The following is a 19,678-nucleotide window of genomic DNA, read 5'->3' as shown; positions in this document are numbered from 1 at the left end:
CAATGCCCATACTGAAATACACCACTATCCCCGAAGTCAGGCCAGACAGAACCTGACACATGAAAACAACATGCAAGACGTAAGCTGCACAACAATGACAATAAGCCATTACTGCAACCATGCCATATCCATCCACATGTACATTGCACATCATCAGACAGTACCCTCTACAACACAATGCAGCAAAATGCTGCCAATATGGCTTATGCAAATGTCCGAAGAACACCATCACTACGGGAATGCAACTTTGAGTGCATACAAAGGGATCACCTGAAGCTAATATACGGAATCTCACCCGTACACCACAACAGAAGTGCTGCATGCCAGCATGGGGACATCAAGTTTGGAATGGCAGATCACTAGGAGTCTGGTTCCAACGGTGACAGGACCAAAGGATACGAATGACTGTACATCACCTAGTTCATGGCAACAACTGCCGTAGACATGCACAGTGCATGAACACTTGCAAGGACTAGATCACCTTCCCACATTGCAGTTACTTTGATTACCTCCATGCATGTAGGGATATGTGGATGTCATTCACAAATCAAAGTTGACTCGTGTGTGATAGGCACTGGTTCCATTTGATGTAATCACTTGCACATATCCATTGTTGCACCCATGCAGGTGATGCTGGCTATCCCTTGAAGAGGCGGCTCCTTACCCCTGTCCAGAACCCACAGAACAGGCACAAAGAGGACCACAATCGTGCACATACCCGTACCCGTGTGGTGATTGAGCACACATTTGGCCTTTTGAAGACACGGTTTCGCTGCCTCAGCAGGTCGGGTGGGGCACTCCTGTACGGGCATGAGAAGGTGGCCAAGATCACCATGGCCTGTGTCATGCTGCACAATATGTTCATCAGATGGAATGTGCCTCTGCCCCCTGACATTGAACTGCAACCACCTGGTGATGTTGAGGATGAGGATGAGGAGGGAGAAGATGGGGCTGCACGTCATGCAGGTGGCGATGCACAGGAGGGACGTGCTGTGCGCCAGCATCTGATAGACCAATATTTCTAATAGACATGGATGAAGAGGGTGCAATGGATGTGGGACTCAGGGCACTGGGTGTTGTGGGGAAAAGAACACTTTGCACTGTCCGACAATAAAGCACACATACACAATGAAGAATGTCCACTCATGTGATTTTTCATGCCACTATGTGTGAATTAAGTTTTATAAGATTATGAAGAGCATGGACACTCCACCCCAAACACCCTTTCCCCCCTGCCCCCACAACTCCCCCAAACACCCTCTCCCCCTCCCCCACAACTCCCCCAAACACCCTTTCCCCCCTCCCCCAACTCCCTCTCCCCCTCCCCCACAACTCCCCCAAACACCATCTCCCGCTCCCCCCCATAACTCCCTCAAACACCCACTCCCCCTCCCCTCACAATTCACCCAAACATGGCTTACACTTCAGTGCAGCATTAGTGTACACGAGTCACCAACATCAGGCTTCCCCTGACCTGCACGGACCTGCGCAGGGGGCTGGTCTGCCTTGAGCTGGCAGAGGAGGAGGTGCTCGGTTGGTCGAGTCCCTGTGCGGGACGCTGGCTCTCCATAGCATCTGCGATACGGGTGAGGATCTGCCTCACAGCTGATAATTCTTCGCAAATGCAGTTGGTGCTGGCTTCAATAGCTTGTTTTATGCCCTTGGCATGTTCCCTGCACTCCTCCCTCGCCAGGGCACCCTCGCCCACATGCTGGCCAACCAGCGCAGTCAGCTCCTCCTGGTGCATGATGCCAATGCCATGGTCTCTGGGCCTGCTTTTGGTGGTTCTCGAAGCAGCTTGTGGCATGTGTCCGCCATCATGACTCCATGGTACTCCAGCTCCCTGCCACAAACTCACCACCAGACAGCTCATGGCTGCTGGCATTTGATGTGGGGCGTGGGCTGTGTTGGGCTGACTGCTGCGGGCTGGCTGTGTGGTGTTCCATCGGTGTAAAGCACGTTTCCTCAACATCTGACATGGGTCCGTGGCTGCTGCCTCACCAATCAAGCTATTTGCGGCGGACAGTGATCCTTCTGCAACAGGCTCCAGTGTGGTGGGAATGGCTGGTGTGGGTGCTACCTCAATATTGGACGGCCTTTCACGCCTTGGTGACGTGGGTACATGTGTGGCTTTGGCCCTCTGAGGCAGTCCAGATTTCCCAGTGCCCCTCGTTGTGCTGGGCCTGGTGCCCACTTCCATGCCCTTGGCCTGCTTCTTTGGTGGTGGGGCCTGCGTCGCATAGTCCTGCTCCTCAATGTCGGTGTCCGGTCCTGTATCTTTGTCCGCGGAAGCTGCTGCGCCCCACAGTCCCCCAGAGCTGTGCAGTCAACTACTAAAATTAAACAGCAGAAGTCTTCACAACGCCAAGGGAAAGGGGAAAGTGGAGAAACAACAAAAGACACAGGTATCTCTTCTGGCAGTCGAAACCCTGCAGAGGATAAAAACAATTATGTTATTATCTTTTTTACTAATTACATTTCTCCCACCATGCCCTTTAAAGAACCTAAAATACCTGTATTGCCTCCCTGAAGATCTGGAAGGCTTGCTTTAAAGTAATTTCAAAATGGATTGATGAAAACTGACTTCATTTATTATGTGCTTTTGTTTTCCATGACTCTTTCACATATAGTTCTTGAATTTAAATGTAACTCAATTTAAACTGCTTGTCTCTTATAAACCCAGTATTTCTCATAAGCGTTATCTTCTTTTACTAGGAAAATATGAAGTTACTTAAGTTATGGTGATTTAAAGAAATCATGTCTTCATTTAAAGAGTCTGAAATATGCTTCTTCAAAAGAGATACGGAGTCACTGTTCCTTTCCATTATTTAAACTTGCTCTTGCATTCAGAAACACTGCACATAAAAACTTCTTAGCATGCGTAAAGGAAGTCTCTGTTCATTTAAATTTACTGAATCCGCGCATGCGTGTAGATACTTAACACATGGACTCTTCTACGCTTGCGTTTTGAAAGTCTCTCTCAGTTCGTGCTATAAAACTGATACTGCGCATGCATGAAGAAACAGTTCGCCGACTTAAAACAAATGGCGGGTGGAAACAATCACTCGACGCTGCTAACTCTTGTATCCTATTGTTGCGCAATAATAAATTGTCCTTTTCATTCTTTCACAACACATGCCCAGATTAATCACCCTCTCTGAGCATGCGCGAGTGTATAGTTACAAAACCTCAATGAACTCAACTTTCGCACTTAAGAGAAAATAAACTGTCATTGAATTTACTGTATGTACAGGAAAGCGAGTACGCTACCTCTTCGTGCATAATCAGTTAATGCTCCCACTCTCAGAGCATGCGCAATTGAGTAGCGTTTTAAAAACAAACTTTTCTCTTCGTCGCTATGCGCATCACATGAAACTTTACTTTAGCACTATTCATGAAGAAAGAAACTGTCGCTAATTTTCTTAGCTGATAACTTTCTCTGTTGCTTTGAATTCCAGTCTTCAAAAAGGTAATGAGAATACTTTAAATTGAAAATAATCAGGATGCAATGTCACTTACAAACAACCTAATTACCTAACTAAATACCTAAAAGTTAAAACGAACTAAAAGCGCTTAGTTCAAAACTTCTTAACTTGACTTGAATTAAATTAATTGCAAGTAACTGGTTGTCTGACTTAAAAAATTGACTTGAGCGCTGCGCTCCCACCAAATTTCTGCATGTCTTGTCCCACGAAGATCTAACACCAAACCTGCTTCATATTTTGCTTCAAATGTATTGAATATAAGAAACTTTGACCAAAACTCAGAACTGAATAATACAAGACCTCCCTGTTGAAGTTTGAACAATGAAAGGCAGTTTAGAACCTTGAAACTGTTCCTATGTCACCTTGTATTCCAATCACCTTGCAACATCTTGTCAACCAAACAGGTCCATGCTTGATTACCTCCTTCCTTCCCTCCATGCTGGATTGGGACAATCTCCCTCTGGTAAAATGATAGTTAAGGAATAAACATCAAATAGCACTGAAAACAATTTAAACTTAAAAGGAAACCTAAAAAGAGAATAAAACCCAGATACAGGAAATGAAACCTAAGAAAACCTGACAGTCGGATTGTGAGCCTGTGGGGACCAAGAGAGGGATAGCATCTGTGATGGGTCAACGTGCATCATGCATATGTTGTTGTTGCAGCAGTTCTATGCATTTGGACTTCAGGTTTGGCCATACAGGTTGTTAGCCAGATGGGTGGGTCATACAGGCATGAGTCTGGGTGACACATGTCTGAGGTGCTGCATGCATGTGGTTGTGTGGGTATGTGCACAGCATATGGGCAGGGTTGTGTACATGTGTACATGTGTGCGTGTGTGTGATGCCCCATCCATTAGATATACCTCATGCTTTGCATGGCAGTGTTTTGTGTGGACACTCACCTCCATCTGACGATGACGGCACAGCTAATTTCCATTGGGGGAGTACCTCATGCTTTGCATTGCAGTGTTTTGTGTGGACACTCACCTCCATCTGACGATGACGGCACACCGTGCTCCATTTCACCCACTCCCTCAATGGATTCGATGCCAATGGTGCTGGCACATGTCTCCTCCCACTCGTTAATCTTGATTGGGGATCCTCCTCCGCCTCCTGTACCCATGGCCAGGCTCCTGTTGGCTGCTAGTATATTCCGTACAGGGAGGCGTAGATCGTCCCACCGCTTGCGTACGTCCTTCACAGTGCGGCGGGTGGAGCCCACTGCACTGACTTTCCGTGCCACCTCGGCCCAGATCTCCTTTTTTTTAATCAGTGCGGGACGCTGCATGTCGTTTGCAAAAACAACCTCTGCGTTAGCAGCTAGTGTGTCTGCTAACATTGTCAGTTCCTCATTGGAGAAGCGTTCCTTGCGCTGGCGCGCTGCACCTATCTTTAGGGCCTTGGGCATTCTCAGGTGTTGTAGGAATATGTTTGGCCAGCTGTAATGTTGCTGCAGGTCATGGGGACAGAGGATGGCAATGGATTGTGTATTTAAAGATGGCCGCCGTGCTCTTTACTGTTCCTGTGCGATGACGATACTTCCGGTTCTGCTTATTTACGGTCACTGCTTTTAGCGGTCACCGCTAATGCCGGATTCATGGATGGCACAAGTGCTATCAGCGCTTTCCTTGATGCCGCTAATGGACTTTTTGGGGCCTTTAACGGCATGGCGGTATTGTCCTTACCGGCATGGCGCAAAGTTCATGCCCTCGGGCTGTTTACTACATGCAATTAGCGGGCTGGTTACTACATGGACACGTTATTTGCGCCATGCCCGTAAGAACCGTTACCTACCGCCTACCACGTAATGAGGCCCAAAGAATCACAAACATATTAGATGACACTCACTGCTCCATCTAGATCTCTCCAATAAATGGGTGTCGTTTTCTTTTAAATAATGAAAAATATGAACACGAATTTAGAGAACCTATAAAATGGCAGTCCCAAATTCCTGCCTTGTTGTCACTCTGTTATCATTGTAAACAACTATGTTTACGTATAGAGAGTACCAAAAAGGAAAAGTGGACTGCTCTTATCGTACATGGTAATTCTCCATTTGTTTATAATGCTATAAAATTAACATGTTTCAACTAAACTAAATGTCTTTTCAGCATTTTTCCTGAGGAGAAAACAGAGTTTCAATTGATTCCTCTTCCATCAATATCCTGATGTTTGTTTGGAGGGATCTGATAGGTGCGTGGTCCTGAGGTCCATGTCTGAGAACGCTGATCCTGGCTTCAGGAATATTATCCAATCTCTTTTATGTCCTCTAACTGCACTGAAAAAGTATTGAATTTTTGCCTTCAGTATATCATTGAATCTTTGTAAAGCTACTAGAGGGTTTTTCTAGGAACTAAATGAATACATAAACCATAGTTTCTTGTGTAGACTACCATTGATTGGCTGATTGGCAGCAAAATAATGCTGCGAGGGGGAGCTTCTGAATGTATGCAAGCAGACATTGCTTTGGCTTACTGCTTAATGCAAACTGTATGAGTGGGGAACGCAGGCCAGATCTTCTAGTGGCAAGCAGTGCATCAGGACGAAGAAAGCATCATTGAAACTTGAACATGGCACAAGCTGTTCTTTTATAGTGGCCTGGACAAGATGCTGTGGCATGATTGTGTCTCTTTTCTGGGCCTTATTGCCATTAGGTGATATTCCACCTAATGCACAGAGCCTGCTGCGTAGTGTAAAACTCACAGCTCCAGGTCCACTCACTGTGCCACTGCATCCTGTCGCAGACTAGCAGAGTGCAAGGAGAAGGCTGCCACATGTTGCAGGGCACAGCCTACAATAACTGCTAGCCTTTGCACAACATCAAAACAGCAGTAGCAAATACTGTGCAGAAACAGTGAGGTATTAAATAAGTAATACATGCTCCCTTTTTATTTTTTACAAAAAACACAGTTTAATTCACCAGAATTCATGAGTTAGTAGCAGTGATATCACATCTATGAAGGCAGCATAGTAAGTGATGTCACATGGCATTTGACTTGATGACATCACAGGAAGTGACATTGTGTACGTTGGCATATAGCTAAGTGGGGACCATATAGATTCCACACACAATATCAGTGCCAAAACAAATCTTCTCTAATGCAAAACGGGCCTCTCCTAGGTCGAACTCAAACATAAAGTGCCAGGACATTCTCTTCATAAAAGTGCTAAAATCTTTCGGGGGTCTCCTTTATAAAGTTCACAAGAGTTCTGGGAATCACCTCATCGCTCAGAAACTACAAAGTATTCTCTCTCATTTTCCGCTGGCTTGTCTCTTGCTGATGGTGGGATACATCCTCTTTGTATCCTCCTCAATTGGTATCTACAGCTTATCCTCAAATTCAAGGCAGCAGCAGCAGGGTTTGGCTTCCCTAGTTTCAAATGGTGAGGACTTAAAATCCCTACCTTTAGCCTCCTGATATATCCCCTCTGCACAACCTCGCTGCCCCTTCTCTTGTTCTGCTTCTCATCATTACCACACCACATGCTCTTTCCTCTGCCTACCATGTGTATAAATAAGCCTTTAGTATCAGGCTGTTACATGTACCCCCTGCCTTGAGCCAGGCATACCCTCTCATTGCTTCCTGTGCTTACCCTCTGGTTCTATACTGCTCTTTGCCGCATCCCTCTCAGCTACTCCAACCTCCTTCTGAATTCCACCAACTTCCTTCTGATAACACACCTCCTTGTGCTTATCAACTGTTCCAACCTCCTCCTGACATGCCTACTCCACCTTCTTAACAGTTCTATCCTCCTCTTCCACTCCTCCAACCTCCCCATGATTGCACTCTCCTTCTCAACTGTTCCATGCTCCTCCTGGACTTCTTCAAACCCATTCCTATTCTACTCACCAACTCACTCCAAACTCACTCCAAACTCCTACTGTCTCCACCTCCAAATGCACACACTACTACCTCTCTGTGTGAGTCTTCAACGCCCAAGTGGCCCCTCCCCTTGGGTCAGGCTTTGGGAAAGAGACGTCATCAGTTTGGGTAAATTAGTGTCCGTGATTGGGTTGTTCATATTGGTACTCGTGTTTCAGGTGTGCTGCTGAGTTGGGCTTAATTTACTGTTTATACATGGTCCAAGCCTCTAAAAGACCCTCAGAGCTGGTTCCCCATCTTGGAATTCCAGTTTCACTCGTGTGCAGTGAATATTCCTACAACTGCTGTGTCGCTATTACTAGATCTTCAGTGGCCGTAGTAGACAGCCTTTCTTCCAAGGTATCCTCATTTAAAGGGCCTGTGTTCAGGGATTGGTCCATGTGGCTTACCCTTGCCACCCAGTGAGAGCTAAGTGGAGGTGACCTGGGATCCTACGCGTACCTTCTGTGGGCCCAATTTTCCACTAGTTTAGGGAGTTTCCTGGTCCCTTGGTTATCTCTCACTAGATGTCCCAAGAGCAAGGCAGGAGACCTGGGGCCTCATTTACAAAGTGTTTCTGAATGGGGTTTTCCATTAGGAAAACGCTTTTGTAAATCAGGCCCTTTGTCACAATGTGAAAAAGCAAGCGAAATAACATTAAGCTTAATAAAACAATCACTAATTACTAATGCAGACAAAATTGCTATTTTAGTTACCAATCATATTTTACCTTGGGTGCGTCCTTGATTTAAATGTACTTATTTGGTGTTTTGAATGTGCTGCATGCAAACAAGAAAGTTCAGAGGGCCCTGGTTGGGATCAGCATATGACTGAGGTGCATTTACAATATAGAGAAGGCACACTACTACATGTCAGTACAGCGGAATATACCATTTATAGCCACACATGGCGGATACAGTCATTACATATGGTAAATACAGCTCTACATCCCAGGTGCTGATGTAGTATGCAGAGTGACATGACATGTAGTATACAGCTACTGACAGTTTATACATGTTGTAGCCTTGCATAACAGGTATAGTCACACTATGGGACACAGAGGCCGACTTATCCATTGCTGCCATCATATGGAAAATGCTGCCCCAAATGCTTCTGAAATGCCATCAAATGCCAGTTATTACTCATATCCCTGGTATATTTACTAGTCCAGTTATACCATCAAAGGCCACAAATGCATGCGTCGCCATACAAAATGTAAGGTCCAGCCTTGCAAGTGCTGCCATCACATGCAAGTACAATATCATCATCTTTAGATTTGCTCCTGTTAGCTCTTACCAGGTTTACAAAGTCTAAAATTGAGAAGTTCTGGAGCTGCCAGGGAGTTATCTGTGGTACCCATGAGCAAATATTTGTGAATCACATTTTAACACGAGTACTTCAAAGATGCTTCAGTCAACTCCCGATTTGCTGCACTTTGATGCTTTGCAAATGAGTCGCAAGGTACCAACAGCAAATCTGAGTTGCTCAGGGCATCCCTGATTTGCTGCAGTTCAAATCTTCGTGGATCAGGGCCTTAATATTTTGCTTATTCATTTAGCTATTTTTCTTGTATTGTGATTTGAAATATTAAAATGTGTGGGTATACATATGGCAGTATTTTCAATTGATAGCTAAACTCAGCAAATGAGTAAGATGGCAGCACTGTTATACTGAATAAATGCAATATACATTGACTCTCTACTTGAAAAGACGTCCAAATACATTGATAAATTCCTCTTTCCTTTTGTGGAAACGTTGCCCTTTTCCACAAAGGACACTACAGATTTCCTTAAACAAATAGACCAAATTCCTTGTAAGGCAAGCTATCTTTTAGTCACTCTTGATGTGGTTTCCCTTTACACCACAGAGAAAGCATTAAAGCAGTCAGACAGTACTTGTCCACAAGATCTCTTAGCTTTAGGGAACATTCTCAGATGTTACTTGACATATTGTCCTTTTGTCTCTCACACATCTCCTTTATGTTTGATGGTGAATACTTTAATCAAGTGTGTGGAACGGCCATGGGTACAGCTGTAGCCCCAGCATGTGCCAATCTATACATGTGGGCATGGGAAGAAAGTCTCTTTTTGGCAGATACTATGGATGTTCACACAAGCAAATTGGTATTATGGCATCAATATATCGATGATTTGTTTATTCTCTGGGATGGTACTGAAATGGAATAGTTAGCTTTCTTAAAACTTCTCAATACCAAAAATGAAAGTTTAAGATTCACAGAACATCATAACTGAACAGAGGTGGTATTTTTAGACATAAAAGTTAAAGTCATCAATGAAGGTATAACCACGGAAATCTATCGTAAAACCGCAAGCACGAATTCAGTGCTACACGCCATCAGTGCCCATCCCACCAGTTTAGAAAACAGTATACCCTATGGGAAATGTATGTGGATAAGATGCAACTGCAGTGAACAAACAGTTTATCAGCAAAATGCAAAAACTGCAGCAGCAAGATTCCATGCCAGAGGCTACCACAAGTCGATCGTCAATAAAGCATATGATCAATGCTCAAGTCAGACTTCAGATGACATTTTAAAAGTGCAAACGAGGAGATATCCAACCCCAAAAATGCAACTGAATATATCGGGTTCATCACCACATTCAATGATGGGGCTAAAGAAGTCAGGAAGATCTTGGACAAACATTGTTTTCTTCTCCTAAGGGATCCAGATATCCGGCAATGTATCCAAACAAATGACAGTGGGCCTCATTACGACCCTGGCGGAAATCGAAAAACGATGGCGGAAATGCAATACCGCCATCGAATAGCGCTCGGTGCGATCATGACCCGTCACCGCAAAGTACGATGCCATTAGCGACACCGTAGTGAACGCCAACGCTAACTGCACCAAGCACGCGCGCGCGCGCCATGCCAAACCGTAATTACCACCATGGCGCAACGGTACGCGAATTCCGACCCTAGCGGACATGCACCTAACGCCATCAAGCACAGCGGAAAGTACCATTCCGCCATGGTGAGAAGTACGGCATCGCGAATCAACCGTAAACGGCCCTACTGAGTGCTTGTACACCGCTCCCTGGCCACATTGTACAACCCCCCGTAGGTGCAATGAAGTCACACAATGCAACCAGTGAAATGTACAAGTCATCCATGCCTGCCAACGAACAAATGAATCTCAAGAGTGCCCAATGGGAGCTGCAGGGCACAGATGGCACGAATACAGAAGCTATACAAATGGACATGACCTCAGTCTCCCACCAAGAAACGCACGCAAACACAGGCACCTGTGACCAGCAATATTCCGATAACCACATCATTCCACCAATCCAACTGGCTGACCGGCATCTGTTACACAAAAGCTAATCCCCCGCCCCTGAGCATGACATCATCAAAACAGTCATAATGGCAGCCCTTATCCCTGACCTCACTGGGCTCCGTAGGCAAACGCGCCCAGCACAGTACCACGCAACTATACTCCGAAGCTGGAACCCAATGCAGATCTCCTCACAATACATCGCTCCCCAAATAGGAATATGCCACATCACTCGCAAAGAAGAACGCTACACGGTTCATATCAGAATAGAAATTTAATGCACAACAAATTCACCAAGCCCATACAGCCATTAGGCCATGAACTCCAAAATATATTTCATTATCGTGGGCTGCATCCGCAATAAATGACCAGCTACTTCTTGTGTGACGCCCTGTTCCTTCATGGTACACAGGGGCTACATTCCCGTACGAAAAGGCAACATGGAAGCGCCTAGAACCGCATGGCCGTCCCAATAGGGAGGCACTAGTCCAGCTGAAAGGCCGAAATGTTGCTCCTAGCCACTAGTACTGCGTAAGGGCATGTGGCCCATTGGCGATCGTCCCATAAGATCGTAATGCTGCTCCACTGATTAACACGAAGCAGCAGGTGTCGGGAGTAAAATCCATCTGCAGGAGTGGCATACAGATGGCAGTGGCAAAAGGGGAGGAGATACCTGTCAACCAAATGAAATGAAAAAGAATAGTATGGCCATCAGAACTACATTTGAATTACTCACTTCAATGATCACACCAAATCCACAGCCATATGCATGCTAGCCCACTCCAAAGGATCATCACCACCCAAAAACCACTTGCGAATCATAACTATCTATATCGAGGTGAAAACACTATCACAAACGAGTGTACCTGTGCATGCGTCTGTTAAAACAGAATCCATCAGATGGGATTGGTAACGTGCATAGACACAAGTGTCTGAAGGCGCGTCGAGACAGGGAGGGCTCAACAAGGCCAGATAGACGATGGCCCCACTATGGCAGCCCTGCATCACATAGCGCAGGGGAGGCGGATAGATTCCAAGAAGCCCTGTACATGGCAAACTCTGTATCAAATCATCTGTCCATGCATCCATACATCATACCCTCATCCCGTAATGAAAACGCCTGTTTCCATACTCACATAACATGTGAAATTTCCATTGAGTCTGTGCGTTATGCAGCCTGCAAAATCCACCGTGCCCCAGCCCGTTATTCCAGTGTTGTGAAGTAACATGTATTTGGGAACGTCCGGCCTCATCGCCCACGTCGCTATTGCGCATCCCATACTATTCATATCAATCATTGCATGCTCGCCATGGCCCCTGTCCCAAGGACATTGAACAATAGAACGTTATATTTGCAGTCAGACCTGTGGGCATCTCCTCGCCGCTAGCTGAAAGACGCAGATGCAGACGACTACATCTCTCTACCACGCTCGGAGCAGGAAATTACGAACACAAAAGTGGGATTCCATGCACTTGCCGGCATACCGGGTTGCATTGGTGCCATCGACTGCACCCATGTGGAATTGGTCGTCCCACATGCCATGGAGGCCCAGTACCGCAACCGAAAACAATTTCATTCCCTGAATGTACAAATGGTGTGTGACTCCAACAGGATCATTACACATTGTTGTGCCAGATTCCCTGGATCAACCCATGATTCTATGGTCTTGAGGAACTCTACTATACCACGCTACATGGAGCGACACGCAGGGAACAGATCCTGGCTACTCGGTGAGTCTCATTTCATGCATGATGATGTGGGGTATGTGATGCGGCAATGACCTGGCAGGAAGGGGGGGGGTGCGTACGTAGCAATGGCATTCCTCAATATTCCTTTCCTGTCCACATACAGGTGATGCCGGGTATCCACTGAAGAGATGGCTCCTCACACCAGTCCTTAACCCACGGGACCAGCATGAGGAGGACTACAACCATGCCCACTCACGTACCCGTGTAGTCATAGAACAGGCATTCGGCCTACTGAAGACTCGTTTCCGCTGCCTCAGCAGGTCTGGCGGGGCACTCCTGTACCGCCATGTGAAGGTTGCAAAGATGGTCATGGCATGTGTCATGCTCCACAACATGTGCGTACGTAGAAATGTGCCCATGCCCCCTGACGCAGAACTGCAAGCACCTGATGATGGTCATGATGAGGGTGGGGATGTGGCAGCACCTCAAGGAGTCTGCGAGGCACAGGAGGGCCGTGACATTCGTCAGCATCTCATAGATGCATGCTTCTAGCACTCACGCCTGGTGGCTGATACATGGACACGGGACTCGTGGCACTGTGTGTGTCTGGGACATGCACAATATGGACTGTACGCCTATAATGGCCTCGTACACAAAGATCAATGTCCACACATCTCATTGCATGATCGTGCATTGTTTATGGCATATGTGATATCATGTTAAACACCCTATCGACCTGCCACCCAAGTGAGCCCAACACACCCCCTCCACCCTCCTACCTCCCCCCCGAACACCAGTGTCCAAAGATGCTCATTGTCAGTGGGCTGTCGCTATTGCAAGCCCCCTCTGCGGGTATCAGGGGCACCCCTGCCTGTGGAGCGCAGGTTCCTCCCAGATCTACGTTGGGGGCTGCCCTGGACGGAACTTGCAACGGATGATGTCTCTGCCTGCTCACGTCCATGCATGTCCCTAAGGGTTTGTGAGAGCTCAGTGAGCACACGGCGCACTGCGGCAAGTTCGGCACATACGTCTTTGGACGTCGCATGCAGTTCCCCCCTCAGGCTCTCGGTGCTTCTCTCCATTTGTACTCTCAGGCTCTCGGTGCTACTCTCCATTTGTACTCTCAGGCTCTCCGTGCTACTCTCCATTTGTGCCCTTAGTGTCTCTGTACTTCTCTCCATTTCTGCCCTCAGTGTCTCAGTTGATGTTTCTATGTCTGCCTTAGTGCCCCCACATTCATCGGCATGGTCCTTGAGGAGCGTGGCCAGTTGCTGCTGTTGCACGATTAACTGGTCGAGGGACTGTTGCCTCTGCTGGGCCATGGCCATTTGCGGTGGTGTCACAGAGGGGCTGATCACCTCATGTTGCCTTGCCACAGGGCTTGTGGGGGATGGCCAGTCGTCGTCTTGTGGGTGCCCCTGCGTGGTATCCTCATGGTGTACGGGGTGGAACAGACAGGGGGATTGAGACAGGTCATGGATGGATCTAACTTCGACATCCCCGTTTTCTGTGTCGGAGCATGCTGCCATTAATGCAGTATCACCTATGGTGCTGCTGCCACCAGAAGCAGTGCCTACTGTGGCATCCATTGGGGGGACCTGTGGTGGTGGTGTTGTGGGCATGCTGGCTGCTGGGGTGCCTGTTGGAGTTCCCTCCTGTGTGCTGTCACTTGATTTGTGCTGCTGCCGTGTCTTGATCCGTGCAGCTGAGGTGGAGGGTCTTTGGCCGTTGGTCTTGGCCCTCTTTGCAGGTGTGCTGGTAGGGGTGTCCTGGAGCTCGTCGTTTGGATCGGACCCTGTGGTGGAGTAAAGGAGGGCGAGCGTTATTAATGGGTCTGTGGGAATTGGAATGGCAATGTATCACATGCATTGGGGTGGTACCTGAGGGTGATTTGGGTCGGGGCCTTGGAGGTGGTTTCATTTGTGTGTGGAGTGAGGGTGCAGTTGTTTGGCAGCCTGCAGTTAGGGTGTGCCTGCTGCACGTGTAGAGGGTGTTTTTAGGATTTTTAATTATTTATGTATTTGATGTGAGTTTTAAAGTGTGCTATCAGGCCTATGTATGTGGACGTTCTCCTGGACATGTGTTCCTGTTGCACTATGTGGGCACGTGGTACTTCACATGATTGGACATTGTGGTTTTGGCATTGTTTTATTTGGGACACCTACCTGAATCTTCGGATGTCTGCACTCCTTTCTCCATCCCTCCGACTCCCTCTATGCTCTCCATTCCAATGGTGGAGGCACAGATTTCTTCCCAGGGGGTCAACTTGATGGGTGATTCCGATCCTCCCCCGGTAGCTGTGGCAATGTTGCGGTTGGCAGAAAGTATGCTACGGACGCGTATCCGCAGGTCGTCCCATCGCTTTCTGCATTGCTGTGGGTTGCGGGGTGCGGTCCCCACCGCACTTACACGCTGTGCCACCAGGGCCCATATGGCCTTCTTGTTCGCAAGTGCCGTCCTGGTCATTTGCGTGGAGAAGACGACGGCAGCATTCTCCTGTAGGGTCTCCGTGAGCACCGTGAGTTCCTCACGGGAGAAGTGGACCTGCCGCTTGCGGTCGCACGCTTTCTTCGCTACTTTTCCCATTTTTCTTGGTTTCACTAGGGTGGATGACGGGTTGGGATGTGTCTCAGGGTAGTATTTTTTATGGTTGTGTGGAATTTGTGGTTTTATAGGTGTACGGCGTGATGTTTCCCGTTCCGGGACCATGCTTTTACTTCCGTTTCCGTATATTTACGGTCACCGTACTTTCCGGTTGGTGCTCACTGCGGTGTCCGCTAAGATGGGTGGCGGTATTGCACCTAGGGCGCCGTACGGCGGCGGTGTGGGCCGTTTTGGGGTCATTTCCGCCATCGCGGACTTTGCACTTCCGCCATGGCGTGGTGCTCGTGCCCGATGGGTCGGAATGAACCGCACTTTGCTCCATCGTGCAATGGCGGAAACGCTATTTACGCTATGGCGGTCCGGTCGGTTGATTTCCGCAAGGGTCGTAATGAGGGCCAGTGTGACCTTTAGGAGGGCCAAATCTATACAATCTGAATTATCACAGAGTCTCTTTTAATCTCTTCCCACACAATCTGCCTCAAACAGGCTTACCAATACACTGAAGGGCTTTCAAAAATGTGCCAAATGCTAGGCGTGCAGCTTTGGTTTAAACATGAAACAATATAAGCACCCGCGTACCGGAGTGAGTATAAATATTACAAAATACATTCCCTATTCTACCAAATTTATATTATAAGTCATTCTATTCAGTTGCAAATTATGGTACTGTTATGCACCCTAAATGGAAACTATAGGACTATTGGAGGAACCATTGATTGTTCCATTACCTTTCCTACCGTTTCTTGGGCTGCAGTCTAGTTGTTGTAGGAAAGATGGCCGCCACCGTCTGTATACCGACCCCCATGGCAGCCGCTCGGTGCGCTGCACCTTCGAATTCAGCCTCATAGGTAACACTAGTGTTTTTCCTTCCTTTGAGCTAACGCTCCATTGCCTTTTCCACTTCGGTGGTTCCTCTCTGTTTATTCAGGCGTCCCTTCGCCTGGTGGCTTCCGTTATTCTCCCGTTCGCTCGCTCTCTTGTGCGAACGCTCCTTTTCTCTTTGGGCTCACGTATCTGCTAGTTTCCCGGCTCTCATCTTTGCAAGTGTTTGCTGTATTTTCCTCCCTTTGCTTCTTTTCTATTGCCTTACTTCCTCCGTTCAGTACCTAATTTGCTCAGATCTCTCTCTCCTTCCTGTTTATATCGGATATTCTTCTTTCTATTTTTCTTATCTTTCTGTCTTCATTTTTATTGGATTAATATTTCTGCAGCCTTGCACTGTGAGCCCAGTTATTCTGCTCGACCGTTTCTTCCTTGTGATTTCTCGCTGGGAGAATTCCTTCCAATCTTCCAGAACCTGCAAGAGATTATCTACCTCTGACTCAACCAACCTTCCAGACTCTACATATCAACCCTTTAGTCTCAGAACCTATTTCTGGAATCGGCTTCTCTGTAATTCTGCAATCATCCTTTATTGAAAGACCATACCATGACTTACCAGAGTTTTTTTTAGCCAAGGGCGCTTTTTCCCTGTTTGGGCTTACCCCAGGATCAGGTGGATCATTACACCCGGCAACGTGGCCTCCAACGTAGCACGCCCATATCTACATGACAAGAAATCCAAGAACAAGCCCAGTGAAAGGAAGGAGGTTCGTAGAAGGAGGAGGACGGATACCTCGGAAAAATATTCCACAGTGGATAAAGGTGAGGAGGAAGGGGGAACATTTTTACCAGTGCTTGACAGGTACAGAGGAAGTACGAAACTTGAAGTCAAAGCCTGTATACTTACATATTTGTGAGTGATTAACAATTGTGACCCAGCATATCCTCTTGCTAAACATTTTGACGAAGTACATGGAGGAGATATCTCATCCTTCAAGTATTTTGGTATTGATACCATACTCCAACATCCCAGAGGAGGAAATCGAGGCAGAAACTGAGCAGTAGGAGAGCCAGTATATCATTGACTATAATACCAAGACCCCTAGTGGATATAACAAAGATGTGGAGCTCTATAATTTCGTGGGGGACTGAAGCAATGATTAGGAGGATAATTGGCTCTGTAAAACATTTTCATCCTTTCATATGTTTGCACTTTGACAAAAATAGACATCTAGGAGCCCGTTGGGTTCGGTCCCAATGTTTAGCAAAAAGAAAATGTTGCCTTTTATTCACTGTCACACCAATTTACCTACAAAAGAACATTATTTTTCTTTGGTGGGTTTTTAATATTCATGTTATTGATCAGGTGTATCGGTGTTCACCATTTCTAGTGCAGCATGCTAAATCGGGTGACAAACAATCTATGTCCCCCCCCTTTATATAGCCAGGACTTGTCGCTGAGGGTACATTTTTTACACACAATTCTAGTAGAAAACATTAACAGCCTGATCCACTAAAACAATTTCTGCCTCAGGCATAGCCCTTTACTATGACCCCCTTAACTGGAGTTCAGACATCATGTTCCTTAGAATTAATCAAATCCAACATTTGAGTAAGTGATATCAAATATTTTCCCATATGGGGATATTGATATCAAACAATCTAAGCTTCCCCTAGCTTGGGTAAGTTCAAATATGGAGAAATGAGAGGTAGGGCACTATGCACTTTATGATTGACATTGCACGACAAACACTTAGGAGTACATTTTTGGCTCTGTATGTTTCTTATTTCGGGGTACAATATAGGCACCGTGTAATCTTATGATGCCTTCCCCGGAAACACAAATAGCCCAACTTGTTGTCTCTAGATCCAAGGGGTATGATATGTTTTTAAGACTTAGCACTATGCACTTCATGGTCAGGGATTGCATTTTGGTATTAATCCATAGCTCTGGTCCGTTTTTGTTTTGGGGTTTCAGACTGTGAAGCAATATTCACTTTATGGCGTCTCCCTCTAAAACCTAAGCAACTTACTATAATGTCCGGGTAATCGAGGGCAAAGAGATGCATTCTGCACCTTAACGATATACCCACGGTCAGTGGTCAAGCACTATAACTTTATGCTATAGTCCCTTTAGATTCAAGCACCTCATGATGATGCCCTGAACTTCGATGGGCCAGATACGCACTCAGTACTTTAGTGATACATTTACTGTTAGTGGCCATATACAAAATTGTGAAGCACTATGCACTTTGTGGCAACATTGCTTTTAGATTGATGCACATTAAGATGATGCCCTTAATGCAAGGGACAGGATATGCACTTAGCACTTTAGTGATGTATCCACGGTTAGTGCCATTTATCAGACTGTGAAGCACTATGCACTTTATGGCAAATGTGCCGAAATAATATGAATATTTTATAAATGAGTTTGAATCTGAGGGTTTGGATATTCAATTAATATCTTGAACCAATGGCCATGCATACTCTGTAAACTGGAAGGGAATGCAGGCAATTGTGGGACTAAGAAGGTGGCGGCCAACTTTGACTTATGTCACTTTGGAGCATCCTCCATTCATGTAAATCAATACATATATATATTTTTCTTCTCTTTTAATATACAATTGGCAAATGTGTGCAAAAATATAATGCTTGCAATATGTAACACCTTTAATTGTAAGCCTATTTGCAGGTGAATACACTATGTATGCACAACATGGCGCCCACCTTCAGCCCAGCACGAACATCAGCGTGCTGCACTAGATGATAGAAATGGTAGAGGCACTACATGCCGTAAGATGTAAAAAAAACGGAAACACTCTGATCTGAACAATTTGATGAAGCCCACCAGGTTGAAACGCGTTGTTGTGTTTTTCTCTGTCCTTCCCTGTCCACCATGTATCCAATCAAGAACTTTATACAGAGAACGTAGATGTCGGTGTTGAATTTGATATTTACTGAGGAGTGCCGCCATTTGCTAACAGTGTTCAGTTTCCTGGTTATTCAAAATATATATATAAACACATGTGTTTTGGTAAGTTGTAACACTGCAAAAAAAAACAACAACAACAACATGTAACAAAATAATCCCTGCACACAAGACCAAACCGCTTTCTTAGAAAATTATTTTATTCTTTTACAAAAAACTTGTGCAACTAACACTGAAAAATAGCTTAAAAAGGGTAGGCATCTGTCCCAGGCCTCCCTTGATGGCATACAGGTTATAAAACACTCACCCCACCAGGGTGGAAACCGCCACGCGTTCCGCTTGTACACCAAGCTTCCTCAGGCTTTTTTCTCCACCTTTGTGAAAACACCTTCATATTATAAAAACAGGAAGAGAACCAGTGTCGGCATTAGGCTCCTCCCCTTTACTCTCGTCTTTACCGATCACGTGATCATGGGTGAAGCTGCCTGCCGAATGCTGATACTACAATCTCTCACCATATAAAAAATCAATCATGTGTTTATGTGCGCAAGTGCACAAAATTCATTAGTTGGTTTGGTTTCATCCTGCATGACGAAACAACAAACCAATACACCCCATGTCTTGGAGTGTTTCAAAAAAGCCAGAGTTAAGCGCAGCACATCTCCCTTTCAAAAGAGTCCTCACATTACCATATTCTGTATGCAATATACATTTAAAGGGCCTACTCCTTTATAAATGCTAGTATTATTACTCTGCATTTATCTAGGCACATCATGATGTGACAAAGATGTCTAATGAAATGCAAAGTAAGTTATCAGCAGAAAAGAGCATAGTGCATATATAGCAGCAAAATAACATGGCCTATACATTGTAATAAAGTGCAAGTGCATTATAACAAAGTCTAATATGTCTATAACGTCAAAATAGACTGTTGGTAAAAGTCCAGAATAAAGTGCAAGTGCATTTAGACTCTGGAAAGTCCTTCTAA

The 19,678-nt window shown here is 45.9% G+C and overlaps 1 protein-coding gene across 8 annotated transcripts in view; it reads left to right on the top strand.

Annotated features, from left to right (window-relative positions):
- CHD5 (chromodomain helicase DNA binding protein 5) overlaps positions 1–19,678 on the top strand; it is a 2,731,226-nt gene that overhangs the window by 564,033 nt on the left and 2,147,515 nt on the right. The window contains exon 1 of one of the 8 annotated variants that reach the window (XM_069610284.1): positions 3,348–3,469. The exons of the other annotated variants lie outside the window; for them this stretch is intronic. The gene's annotated coding sequence lies outside the window, so the exon portion shown is untranslated. Of the gene's footprint in view, positions 1–3,347; positions 3,470–19,678 lie in introns of those variants that run through there. 8 annotated transcript variants of the gene reach the window in all.

Source organism: Ambystoma mexicanum, chromosome 8 (genome assembly GCF_040938575.1).
Source record: "Ambystoma mexicanum isolate Mex_15411 chromosome 8, UKY_AmexF1_1, whole genome shotgun sequence".
Taxonomy (NCBI): Eukaryota; Metazoa; Chordata; class Amphibia; order Caudata; family Ambystomatidae; genus Ambystoma; species Ambystoma mexicanum.
This window is presented reverse-complemented; position numbering and strand designations above follow the sequence as displayed.